The sequence below is a fragment of the Oncorhynchus mykiss genome, chromosome 7 (assembly GCF_013265735.2).
Source record: "Oncorhynchus mykiss isolate Arlee chromosome 7, USDA_OmykA_1.1, whole genome shotgun sequence".
Lineage (NCBI taxonomy): Eukaryota > Metazoa > Chordata > Actinopteri > Salmoniformes > Salmonidae > Oncorhynchus > Oncorhynchus mykiss.
Genome location: NC_048571.1, coordinates 82,011,714 through 82,024,795, shown reverse-complemented (window position 1 = coordinate 82,024,795; position 13,082 = coordinate 82,011,714).

Sequence of the window (13,082 nt, the reverse complement as noted above, 5' to 3'; positions counted from 1 at the left end):
TCTCTCTCTCTCAATTAAATGTTGAGCTCAATTGCTTCACTGGCATGACGTAACAATGTAGATTTATGTACTTTATTGACAATATCAATAACATGATACAATCAATAAAGCCTGACAAATATATCCCTCCCTCCCTCCCTCCCTCCCTCTCTCCCTCCCTCCCTCCCTCCCTCCCTCTGGGCCCTGTTCAAAAGAAGTGCACTATGTAAGGAATAGGGTACCATTTGAGACACGGGCTAAGACTGGAGCCAGCTGGAGTGCCATCAAAGTGGTTGGGATCAGATAAACACAGAGGTGCTGCTCCCTTGTGTGTGTGTGTGTGTGTGTGTGTGTGTGTGTGTGTGTGTGTGTGTGTGTGTGTGTGTGTGTGTGTGTGTGTGTGTGTGTGTGTGTGTGTGTGTGTGTGTGTGTGTGTGTGTGTGTGTGTGTGTGTGTGTGTGCTCGGCTGCAGTACAGTATACAATATACATCATTGGGAGTCTTTTGAGGCAGGGCCACATAGCTGAGCTGAGAGATACACACAGTGCTATGGGCTTTGGGACACACTCTCAAATATTGATGCCTCTTGGGCTCTCTGAGAATAGTTTAATCACTAGTATGGAATGTAAATGATATGAAGCCTAGAGCAATTGGGCTCCCGAGTGGCGCATCGGTCTAATGCACTGCATATCAATGCTATAGGCGTCATTACATACCCTGGTTCGATACCAGGCTGTATCACATCCGGCTGTGATTGGGAGTACCATAGGGCGGCGAGCAATTAGCCCAGCGTCGTCCAGGGTAGGCCGTCATTGTAAATAAGAATTTGTGGTTGACTGACTTGCCTAGTTAAAATAAAGGTTTTAAAAAATTGTGAGAGCTGCCGGAGAAACCAGAGAGCTGCCGGAGAAACCAGAGTGCTGCCGGAGAAACCAGAGAGCTGCCGGAAAAACCAGAGAACTGCCGGAAAAACCAGAGAGCTGCCGGAGAAACCAGAGAGCTGCAGGAGAAACCAGAGAGCTGCAGGAGAAACCAGAGTGCTGCCGGAGAAACCAGAGAGCTGCAGGAGAAACCAGAAAGCTGCAGGAGAAACCAGAGTGCTGCCGGAGAAACCAGAGAACTCCCGGAAAAACTGGGCTACTACAAATCCTCATCTCTTTGTAAAGTGAGGTAGCCGTTCTCAATCGCTTCTCAAATATTCCCTATATAGTGCACTACATTTGAAATGGTCCCATAGGGCTCTGGTAGAAATAGTGCACTACATTTGAAATGGTCCCATAGGGCTCTGGTAGAAATAGTGCACTACTGTTGAAATGGTCCCATAGGGCTCTGGTAGAAATAGTGCACTACTGTTGAAATGGTCCCATAGGGGCCTGGTAGAAATAGTGCACTACATTTGAAATGGTCCCATAGGGCTCTGGTAGAAATAGTGCACTACATTTGAAATGGTCCCATAGGGCTCTGGTAGAAATAGTGCACTACTGTTGAAATGGTCCCATAGGGCTCTGGTAGAAATAGTGCACTACTGTTGAAATGGTCCCATAGGGCTCTGGTAGAAATAGTGCACTACTGTTGAAATGGTCCCATAGGGCCCTGGTAGAAATAGTGCACTACATTTGAAATGGTCCCATAGGGCTCTGGTAGAAATAGTGCACTACATTTGAAATGGTCCCATAGGGCTCTGGTAGAAATAGTGCACTACTGTTGAAATGGTCGCATAGGGCTCTGGTAGATATAGTGCACTACTGTTAAAATGGTCCCATAGGGCCCTGGTAGAAATAGTGCACAATATGTGGAATAAAGTGGTATTTAGGACAGAACCATTAGTCTCAGATGGTCATTGCTTCGTCTTTTGTACATTTCAAAATGTCAGTTTATGCATATCTAAATCAGCTCGCTACCAGACTGCCATAGACACAGATCTTTTAGGAAGCTTGTTGTGTTATATTTTTGAATCCTATCAATTCTCTGTATCTTTAACTTCTTGTTGACAGGGGGCAGTATTTTCACGTCCGGATGAAATGCCCAAATTCAACTGCCTGCTACTCATCCCCGGAAGCTAAGTTATGCATATTATTAGTAGATTTGTTTAGGAAACACGCTGAAGTTTAAAAAATTGTTTGAATCATGTCTGTGATCCGGCCGGAGACGGTGGAACTCCTGCAGCATTGAAGGTTCCAACACGTCCTCCACCGGCACCTCTCCTCCTCCAGCACCTCTCCTCCGGACCGTACCCCTCCCACTCCACGAGGAATTGAAGGCCCCTCGCCCGACGCCTCGAATCCAGGATGGACCGAACGGAGTATGCCGGGGCCCCCTCGATGTCCAGAGGGGACGGAGGAACCTCCCGTACCTCAGACTCCTGGAGCGGACCAACCATCACCGGCCTGAGGAAAGACACATGGAACAAGGGGTTAATTCGGTAATCGAGGGGAAGCTGTAACCTGTAACACACCTCGTTCAGTCTCCTCGGGACTTTGAATGGCCCCACAAACCGCGGACCCAGCTTCCGGCAGGGCAGGCGGAGGGGCAGGTTTCGGGTCCAGAGCCAGACCCGGTCCCCCGGTGCGAACACCGGGGCCTCACTGCGGTGACGGTCCGCGCTGGTTTTTTGGCGCTGCGCGGCCCGCTGGAGGTGAGCATGGGCGGCCTCCCATGTCTCCTCCGCGTGCCTGAACCAGTCGTCCACCGCGGTCTGACTCTGATGCCATGGCGCCAGAACCGGCTGGTACCCCAATAAACACTGGAAGGGGGAGAGGTTAGTGAAGGAGTGGTGGAGCGACTTCTGCGCCATCTCTGCCCAGTGCACGAACGCCGCCCACTCCCCCGGCCGGTCCTTGCAATAAGACCGCAGAAACCTGCCCACATCCTGGTTCACTCTCTCCACCTGCCCATTACTCAATGGCTGAAAACCAGAGGTAAGACTGATCGAGACCCCCAGACGTTCCATGAACCCCCTCCAGACTCTCGAGGTGAACTGGGGGCCTTGACCTCGACACTATATCCTCGATTACCAGAGCCCTTAGGTGCCCAAAAGCCCTGTCCGCCTCAGCCGACTACTGCAAACGTACAGGACCCCCCTTCAGCAGTGAGGTAATGGGAGCCTCCACGTGGCCAAAACCCCGGATAAATCTCCGGTAGTAATAGGAAGTAATAGGTAAATCCTAACAACCGCTGCACCTCCTTTACCTTGGTGGGAGTCGGCCAATAACGCACGGCTGAAATGCGGTCACTCTCCATCTCCACCCTGAGTTGGCAATGCGATACCCTAGGAAGGAGACAGCCTGCTGAAAGAACAGGCATAGCTCAGCCTTGACGTACAGGTCATGCTCCAACGGTCGTCCAAGCTCCCTGCGCACCAGGGACAAATGCTCGGCGTGTGTAGCGGAGTATTTCAGAATTCATCGATATACACCACTACACCCTGCCCGTGCAGGTCCCTGAAAATCTGCCTCAGGTGGAAGAGACGTGAACTCCTCGAAGTGGTCCAACGCCGCATCTCCTTCTGCCCACAAATCCCTGAGCGGTTTCCTTCCTCTCCGGCAACTGAGTTAGGAAGGACGCCTGTATCTTTGTAGCGACTGGGTGTATTGATACACCATCCAAAGTGTAATAAATAACTTCACCATGCCCAAAGGGATATTCAATGTCTGCTTTTAAAAAATTTCTACCAATAGATGCCCTTCTTTGCGAGGTATTGGAAAACCTCCCTGGTCTTTGTGGTTGAAACTGTGTTTGTAATTCACTGCTTGACTGAGGGACCTAACAGATACTATACTTGTATGTGCATGTGTATGTTAACTGCCTTAATTTGGCTGGACCCCAGGAAGAGTAATGAGGATCCATAATAAGTACAAAAACAAATGTGTGGGTACAGAGATGAGGTAGTCATTCAAAAATCATGTTAAACACTATTATTGCACACAGTGTGATTCCATGGAACTTATTATGTGATTTGTTAAGCAAATGTTTACTCCTGAACTTATTTAGGCTTGCCATAACAGATAGGGGTTGAATACTTATTCACTCAAGACATTTCAGCTTTCTAATACATTTGTAAAAACATAATTCCGCTTTGACATTTAAGGGGTATTGTTTGCAGGCCAGTGACCAAAAGACTGTACACCTTCCATTTCTCTTCCACCCTCCATCTCTCTTCCATCCCCCATCTCTCTTTCATTCCTCCATCTCTCTTTCATTCCTCCTTCTCTCTTTCATTCCTCCATCTCTCTTCCATCCCTCCATTTCTCTCCCAACCCTCCATCTCTCTTCGATCCCCCATCTCTCTTTCATTCCTCCATCTCTCTTCCACCCCTCCATCTCCCCTCCATCTCTCTTCCTTCCCTCCATCTTCCCTCCATCTCTCTTCCTTCCCTCCATCTCCCCTCCATCTCACCTCCATCTCTCTCCCAACCCTCCATCTCTCTTCCATCCCTTCATCTCTCTTCCTTCCCTCCACCCCTCCATCTCTTCCTTCCCTCCATCTCTCTTCCACCCCTCCATCTCACCTCCATCTCTCTTCCACCTCTCCATCTCACCTCCATCTCTCTTCTATCCCTCCATCCCTCCAGCTCCCCTCCATCTCTCTTCCGTCCCTCCAACTCTCTTCCATCTTTCCTCCATCCCGCCATCTCTCTTCCACCCCTCCATCTCCCCTCCATCTCTCTTCCTTCCCTCCATCTCCCCTCCATCTCTCTTCCACCCCTCCTCCTTCCCCCCATCTCTCTTCCATCCCTCCTCCATCCCTCCATCTTTCCTCCATCCCTCCAACTCTCTTCCATCCCTCCATCTCCCCTCGATCTCTCTTCCATCCCTCCATCTCCCCTCCATCTCTCTTCCACCCCTCCATCTCCCCTCCATCTCTCTTCCTTCCCTCCATCTTCCCTCCATCTCTCTTCCTTCCCTCCATCTCCCCTCCATCTCTCTTCCATCCCTCCATCTTCCCTCCATCTCTCTTCCACCCCTCCATCTCGCCTCCATCTCTCCATCGCTCTTCCTTCCCTCCATCTCCCCTGCATCTCTCTTCCATCCCTCCTCCATCTCTCTTCCTTCCTTCCATCTCCCCTCCATCTCTCTTCCATCCCTCCATCTTCCCTCCGTCTCTCTTCCTTCCCTCCATCTCCCCTCCATCTCTCTTGGACCCCTCCTCCTTCCCCCCATCTCTCTTCCATCCCTCCTCCATCCCTCCATCTTTCCTCCATCCCTCCAACTCTCTTCCTTCCCTCCATCTCCCCTCGATCTTTCTTCCATCCCTCCATCTCCCCTCCATCTCTCTTCCATCCCTCCATTTCCCCTCCATCTCTCTTCCTTCCCTCCATCTTCCCTCCATCTCTCTTCCTTCCCTCCATCTCCCCTCCATCTCTCTTCCATCCCTCCATCTCTCTTCCTTCCCTCCATCTCCCCTCCATCTCTCTTCCATCCCTCCATCTCCCCTCCATCTCTCATCCATCCCTCCATCTCCATTCCATCTCTCTTCCATCCCTCCATCTCCCCTCCATCTCTCTTACATCCCTTTGTCTCTCTTCCTTCCCTCCATCTCCCCTCCATCTCACCTCCATCTCTCTCCCAACCCTCCATCTCTCTTCCATCTCTCTTCCATCCCTCCATCTCCCCTCCATCTCTCTTACATCCCTTCATCTCTCTTCCTTCCCTCCACCCCTCCATCTCTTCCTTCCCTCCATCTCTCTTTCACCCCTCCATCTCACTCCATCTCTCTTCCACCTCTCCATCTCACCTCCATCTCTCTTCTATCCCTCCATCCCTCCAGCTCCCCTCCATCTCTCTTCCGTCCCTCCATCTCTCTTCCATCTTTCCTCCATCCCTCCATCTCTCTTCCACCCCTCCATCTTCCCTCCATCTCTCTTCCATCCCTCCATCTCCCCTCCATCTCTCTTCCACCCCTCCATCTCTCTTCCATCCCTCCATCTTCCCTCCGTCTCTCTTCCTTCCCTCCATCTCCCCTCCATCTCTCTTCCACCCCTCCTCCTTCCCCCCATCTCTCTTCCATCCCTCCTCCATCCCTCCATCTCCCCTTCCACCCCTCCTCCTTCCCCCCATCTCTCTTCCATCTCTCCTCCACCGCTGTATCTCTCTTCCATCCTTCCATCTCTATTCCATCCCTCCATCTCCCCTCCATCTCTCTTCCATCCCTCCATCTCTCTTCCATCCCTCAATCTCTCTTCTAACCCTCCATCTCTCATCCATCCCCCATCTCTCTTCCAACCCTCCATCTCACTTCCACCTCTCCATCCATCTCTATTCCATCCCTCCATCTCTCCTCCATCCCTCCAGCTCCCTTCCATCTCTCTTCCGTCCCTCCATCTCTCTTCCATCTTTCCTCCATCCCTCCATCTCCCCTCCATCTCTCTTCCATCCCTCCATCGCTCTTCTGTCCCTCCATCTCTTTTCCATCCCTCCATATCTCCTCCATCCCTCCATCTCTCTTCCGTCCCTCCATCTCCCCTCCATCTCTCTTCCATCCCTCCATCGCTCTTCCGTCCCTCTTCCTCTCTTCCGTCCCTCCTCCTTCTTCCTCCCCTCCATCTCTCTTCCATTCCTTCATCTCTTTTTAAAACATATTTCACCTTTATTTAACCAGGTAGGCCATTTGTGAACAAGTTCTCATTTACAACTGCGACCTGGCCAAGATAAAGCAAAGCAGTGCGACAAAAACAACAACACAGAGTTACACATGGGATAAACAAACGTACAGTAAATAACACAATAGAAAATCTGTATACAGTGTGTGCAAATATTGGTGTGCAAAAGAGCCGAAAAAAAACTAAAAACAGAATGGGGATGAGGTAGGTAGTTGGTTGGATGGGCTATTTACAGATGGACTGTGTACAGCTGCAGCGATCGGTAAGCTGCTCTGACAGCCGATGCTTGAAGTTAGTGAGGGAGATATAAGTCTCCAACTTCAGTGATTTTTTTCTTTTTCAGTCTGAAAGACTGTTCACAACATGTGGAAGCCATAGGAAAATGAATCTGGTTGATACCCCTTTAAATGGAGTGAAGGCAGGCATTGGAACAGAGAGCTTTCAGGAAAAACAACACTTCCAGGTTGGATTTTCCTCAGGTTTTCGCCTGCAATATCAGTTCTGTTATACTCACAGACAATATTTTGAACTTTTTGGAAACTTTAGAGTGTTTTCTATCCTAATCTGACAATTATATGCATATTCTAGATTCTGAGAAATAGGCAGTTTCATTTGGGTACGTTTTTCATCCAAACATCAAAATATTGCCCCCTACACTCAACAGGTTAAGAACAGTTGGAGGCCACGGAAGGAGTGTTGTATGGCATTGAAGCTCGTTTGAAGGTTTGTTAACACAGTGTCCAAAGAGGGGCCAGAAGTATACAGAATGGTGTCGTCTGTGTAGAGGTGGATCAGAGAGTCACCAGCAGCAAGAGGGACATCATTGATATATACAGAGAAAAGAGTCAGCCCGAGAATTGAACCCTGTGGCACCCCCATAGAGACTGCCAGAGGTCTGGACAACAGGCCCTCCGATTTGACACACTGAACTCTATCTGAGAAGTAGTTGGTGAACCAGGCGAGGCAGTCATTTGAGAAACTAAGGCTGTTGAGTCTGTCGATAAGAAGACATTGATCGACAGAGTCGAAAGCCTTGGCCAGTTCGATGAAGAAGGCTGCACAGTACTGTCTTTTATCGATGGCGGTTATGATATCGTTTAGGACCTTGAGCGTGGCTGAGGTGTCGGAAACCAGATTGCATAGTGGAGAAGGTACCGTGGGATTCGAGATGGTTGGTGATCTGTTTGTTAATTTTGCCTTTGAAGACCTTAGAAAGGCAGGGTAGGATAGATATAGGTCTGTAGCAGTTTGGGTCTAGAGTGTCTCCCCCTTTAAAGAGAGGGATGACCGCGGCATCTTTCCAATCTCTGGGTATCTCAGACAATACGAAAGAGAGGTTGAACAAGCTAATAATAGGGGTTGCAACAATTGTGGATGATAATTTTAGGAAGAGAGGGTCCAGATTGTCTAGCTCTGTACGGGTCCAGATTTTGCAACTCTTTCAGAACATCAGCTATCTTGGATGTGTGTGTGTGTGGGGGGGGGGGGGGGGGGGGGGGGGGGGGGGGGGGGGGGCTTGGGCCAGTTGCTGTGGGGGTGCATTGCTGTTGACCGGGGTAGGGGTAGCCAGGTGGAAAGCGTGGCCAGCCGTAGATAAATGCTTATTGAACTTCTCGATTATCCGTGATTTATCGGTGGTGACGGTGTTTCCTAGCTTTTTCTGGGAATTTTCAGGGAGTTTGTGCTGCAGGATGCAAATTTCTGTTTGAAAAAGCTAGCCTTTGCCCTCCTACCTGACTGTGTGTATTGGTTCCAGTGTATATCTCTCTTCCATTCCTCCATCTCGCTTGCATCCATCCCTCTCTCCAAATGGCTTTAGGGTATGGATTATTAAGGTTGACAGACTTGTCCTGTTAGACCATCACTACAATGTTCCCAGATTAACTTTGAATTGGTCAAATCTGAACTCTTCCCTTGTAGGATGAAGCGCTAGAACACCATGAGGTTGATGATCTACAACATGCTGTCGTAGGTGATTTGGAAATGCTATGTTCTTACTCTGTGCTTTTCAAAGCCAAGATGAAGGGACCACCAGTATGATGCAAGAATAGGTTTAATGGCTACACTTCTATTGAGATCAGAGCGAGAGTCAGGGAGAGGGAGAAAGAGTGGGAGAGAAAGAGCTTGAGAGAGATTAAGAAAGAGAGAGAGACAGAGAGACAGAGAGAGAGAGAGTGAGACAGAGAGGGGAGAGAGAGAAATAGAGACAGAGAGGGAGAGAGAGAGAGAGAGACAGAGAGGGGGGAGAGAGAGAGAGAGAGAGAGAAGGAGATAGAGGGAGAGACAGAGAGTGAGTAAGGGAGAGGGAGCTAAAGAGATAGAGACATAGAGAGAGTGAGACAGAATAAGAGAAAGAAAGAGAGAGAACATGAGAGAGAGAGTGAAAGAGACAGAATAAGATAAAGAAAGAGAGAGAAAGTGTGAGAGAGAGAGAGACAGAGGGGAGAGCGACAGACATAGAGAGTGAGACAGAATAAGAGAAAGAAAGGGAGAGAACGTGAGAGAGAGAGAGGGAGGGAGAGAGAGAAACAGAATAAGAAAGAGAAAGTGTGAGAGAGAGACAGAATAAGATAAAGAAAGAGAGAGAATGTGAGAGAGAGAGTGAGAGAGACAGAATAAGATAAAGAACGAGAGAGAATGTGAGAGAGAGAGGGGGAGAGAGAGACAGGGGGGAGAGAGAGACAGAATAAGAGAAAGAAAGAGAAAGTGAGAGAGAGAGGGAGAGACAGAATAAGATAAAGAAAGAGAGAGAATGTGAGAGAGAGAGTGAGAGAGACAGAATAAGATAAAGAAAGAGAGAGAATGTGAGAGAGAGAGGGGGAGAGAGAGACAGGGGGGAGAGAGAGACAGAATAAGAGAAAGAAAGAGAAAGTGAGAGAGAGAGGGAGAGAGTTCTTTTGTTTTCTCTGCATGGAAGGCTAATGACTGTTCCACCCTCTAATGGTTTCGATGTATAATAACCATGGTACTACCCATCAGGTACTGTATCTTCTATGAATGTCACATTGATACCTGCTCTGAGATTAGCTAGTCCATTATCGTTTGCCATTATCCTAAAAACGTAAAAACACAGAAAGTTCTACTTTTGAAAGTATTGCTCAGAGAGAATTGCTTTTGAGAATTGCACTCGAAAAACTTGGTAACAAAAATATGGAGAATGGCCCTTAAATTCACTAAATTCATCTAAGCTACAGCAAGCAACTCATTGCTCATGGATATTTTAATGCACCGTATCTGGAGGCTGTGAAAGAACCAATGTCAGTGTATTAATTAATAAGCCTGGACTACACGAGAGAGAGAGAGAGAGAGAGAGAGAGAGAGAGAGAGAGAGAGAGAGAGAGAGAGAGAGAGAGAGAGAGAGAGAGAGAGAGAGAGAGAGAGAGAGAGAGAGAGAGAGAGAGAGAGAGAGAGAGAGAGAGAGAGAGAGAGAGAGAGAGAGAGAGAGAGAGAGAGAGAGAGAGAGAGAGAGAGAGAGAGAGAGAGAGAGAGAGAGAGAGAGAGAGAGAGAGAGAGAGAGAGAGACAAGGAGAGAGAGAGAGACAGACAAGGAGAGAGAGAGAGAGAGAGAGAGAGAGCGAGAGAGAGGGAGACAAGGAGAGAGAGAGAGAGAGAGAGAAGGCAAGAAAGGGCCTTCTATGCCATCAAAAGGAACATAAAATTCAACATACTAATTAGTATCTGGCTAAAAAATAATTGAATCAGTTATAGAACCCACTGCCCTTTATGGTTGTGAGGTCTGGGGTCCGCTCACCAATCAAGAATTCACAAAATGAGACAAGCACCAAACTGAGACTCTGCATGCAGAATTCTGTAAAAATATCCTCAGTGTACAACGTAGAACACCAAATAATGCATGCAGAGCAGAATTAGGCCGATGCCTGATAATGATCAAAATCAATTATCAACCACCTAAAAGGAAGTGATTCCCAAACCTTCCATAACAAAGCCATCACCTACAGAGAGATGAACCTGGAGAAGAGTCCCCTAAACAAGCTGGTCCTGGGGCTCTGTTCACAAACACAAACACAAACACACCCCACAGAGCCCCAGGACAGCGACACAATTAGACCCAAGCAAATCATGAGAAAACAAAAAGATAATTACTTGACATATTGGAAAGAATTAACAAAAAAACTGAGCAAACTAGAATGCTATTTGGCCCTAAACAGAGAGTACACAGTGGTAGAATACCTGACCACTGTGACTGACCCAAACTTAAGGAAAGCTTTAACTATGTACAGACTCAGTGACCATAGCCTTGCTATTGAGAAAGGCTGCCGTGTGCTCACTGCCCACAAAATGAGGTGGAAACTGAGCTGCACTTCTTAACCTCCTGCCAAATGTATGACCATATTAGAGAGACATATTTCCCTCAGATTACACAGACCCACAAAGAATTTGAAAACAATTCCAATTTTGATAAACTCCCATATCTACTGGGTGAAATACCACAGTGTGCCATCACAGCAGCAAGATTTGTGACCTGTTGCCACAATAAAACCAGTGAAGAACAAACACCATTGTAAATACAACCCATATTTATGCTTATTTATTTTCCCTTTTACACATCATTACAACACTGTATATACACATAATTTATGTTAAATATATATTTATATATATGACATTTGTAATGTCTTTATTGTTTTGAAACTTCTGTATGTGTAATGTTTACTGTAAATGTTTATTGTTTATTTCACTTTTTCTACCTCACTTGCTTTGGCAATGTTAACACATGTTTCCAATGCCAATAAAGCCCCATTGAATTGAATTGAGTGGAGATGGAGGAAGAGCGTTAGAGAGCGTTAGAGAGAGAGAGGTAGAGAGGGAGAGAGAGAGAGAGAGAGAGAGAGAGAGAGGTAGAGAGACAGACAGAGAGAGAGAGAGAGAGAGAGAGAGAGAGAGAGAGAGAGAGAGAGAGAGAGAGAGAGAGAAAGAGAAAGAGAAAGAGAAAGAGAAAGAGAAAGAGAGAGAGAGAGGGGAGGTGTTGGGTGTTGGCACGACTCGATGACAAGCGTCACAAATCCTGTAATATGTGTGAATTCCAGACTTGATGGAATTGGCAAAGGACGGATATTCTATTTTTGAGGTCCATGGCTTTCCTCCTTTGGACAGTGATGACACAAGACTGTTGTTAAATAGCAGAACAGGATCCACACTATTCTATAGACTATAAATACCAGATCATCTATGTCCTCTTCCATTCCAGAGACTGTGAGTAGCAGAGGAAAGGCCTTTATCCCCTGTTTAGGGATTCTCTGCTTAATCTTTCCATCAGCAAACATTGCTAGAATCCTGGTCCCTTTGCTTGTCAATTATAGGCTACAGGCTGTGTGTATGTGTGTGTGTGTGTGTGTGTGTGTGTCTGTGTGTGTGTGTGTGTGTGTGTGTGTGTGTGTGTGTGTGTCTGTGTGTGTGTGTGTGTGTGTGTGTGTGTGTGTGTGTGTGTGTGTGTGTGTGTGTGTGTGTGTGTGTGTGTGCACGTGTGTGTGTGCACGTGTGTGTGTGCACGTGTTTGTGTGTTTGTGTGTGTGTTTGTGTGTGGGTTTGTGTTGGTCGTTGCCATGTGTACATCTCTGATCCCATTTTGCATTCTGACTCAGTTCTGACAACATATCCACCTCTCTCTCTCTCTTCGCTGTCTCCCCCCTCTCTCTCCCCTGTCTCCCCCCTCTCTCTCCCCTGTCTCCCCCTCCTCTCTCCCCTGTCTCCCCCCTCTCTCCCCCTCTCTCTCGCCTGTCTCCCCCTACTCTCTCTCCCTTTCTCCCCTGTCTCCCCCTACTCTCTCTCCCTTTCTCCCCTGTCTCCCCCCTCTCTCTCCCCTGTCTCCCCCTCCTCTCTCTCCCTATCTCCCCTGTCTCCCCCCTCTCTCTCCCCTGTCTCCCCCTCCTCTCTCTCCCTATCTCCCCTGGCTCCCCCCCTCTCTCTCCCTATCTCCCCTGTCTCCCCCTCTCTCTCCCCCTCTTTCCCCTGTCTCTCCCCCCTCTCTCTCCCTCGCTCCCCTCCCCCCCTCTCTCTCTCTGAGGGTTGCTGAGCAGTTGAACATTATCTCCACCTCACACATGTCTGACCTAGTTTACACTTTGGGATGTATGTGACAATCAGGAGAAATGCCAGGTTCTATTTTGCATCACCCTCAGTTGGTTGGTAGGTTGGTATGGAAACAGAGATCGCTTCCCAAATGGCATCCTATTCCCTATGTAGCGAACTACTTTTGAAACTAGTTTTAAAAGGGAATATGATGGCATTTGGAACGCAGACAAGACTCACCAGAGAGGAGTGAGGGTTAGAGGAGTGAGTGATATCCTTTATCTGATGGAAAGGTGGGTGGAATCTCCCAGAGAGGAGTGAGTGATATCCTTCATCTGATGGAAAGGTGGGTGGAATCTCCCAGAGAGGAGTGAGGGTTAGAGGAGTGAGTGATATCCTTCATCTGATGGAAAGGTGGGTGGAATCTCCCAGAGAGGAGTGAGGGTTAGAGGAGTGAGGGTTAGAGGAGTGAGT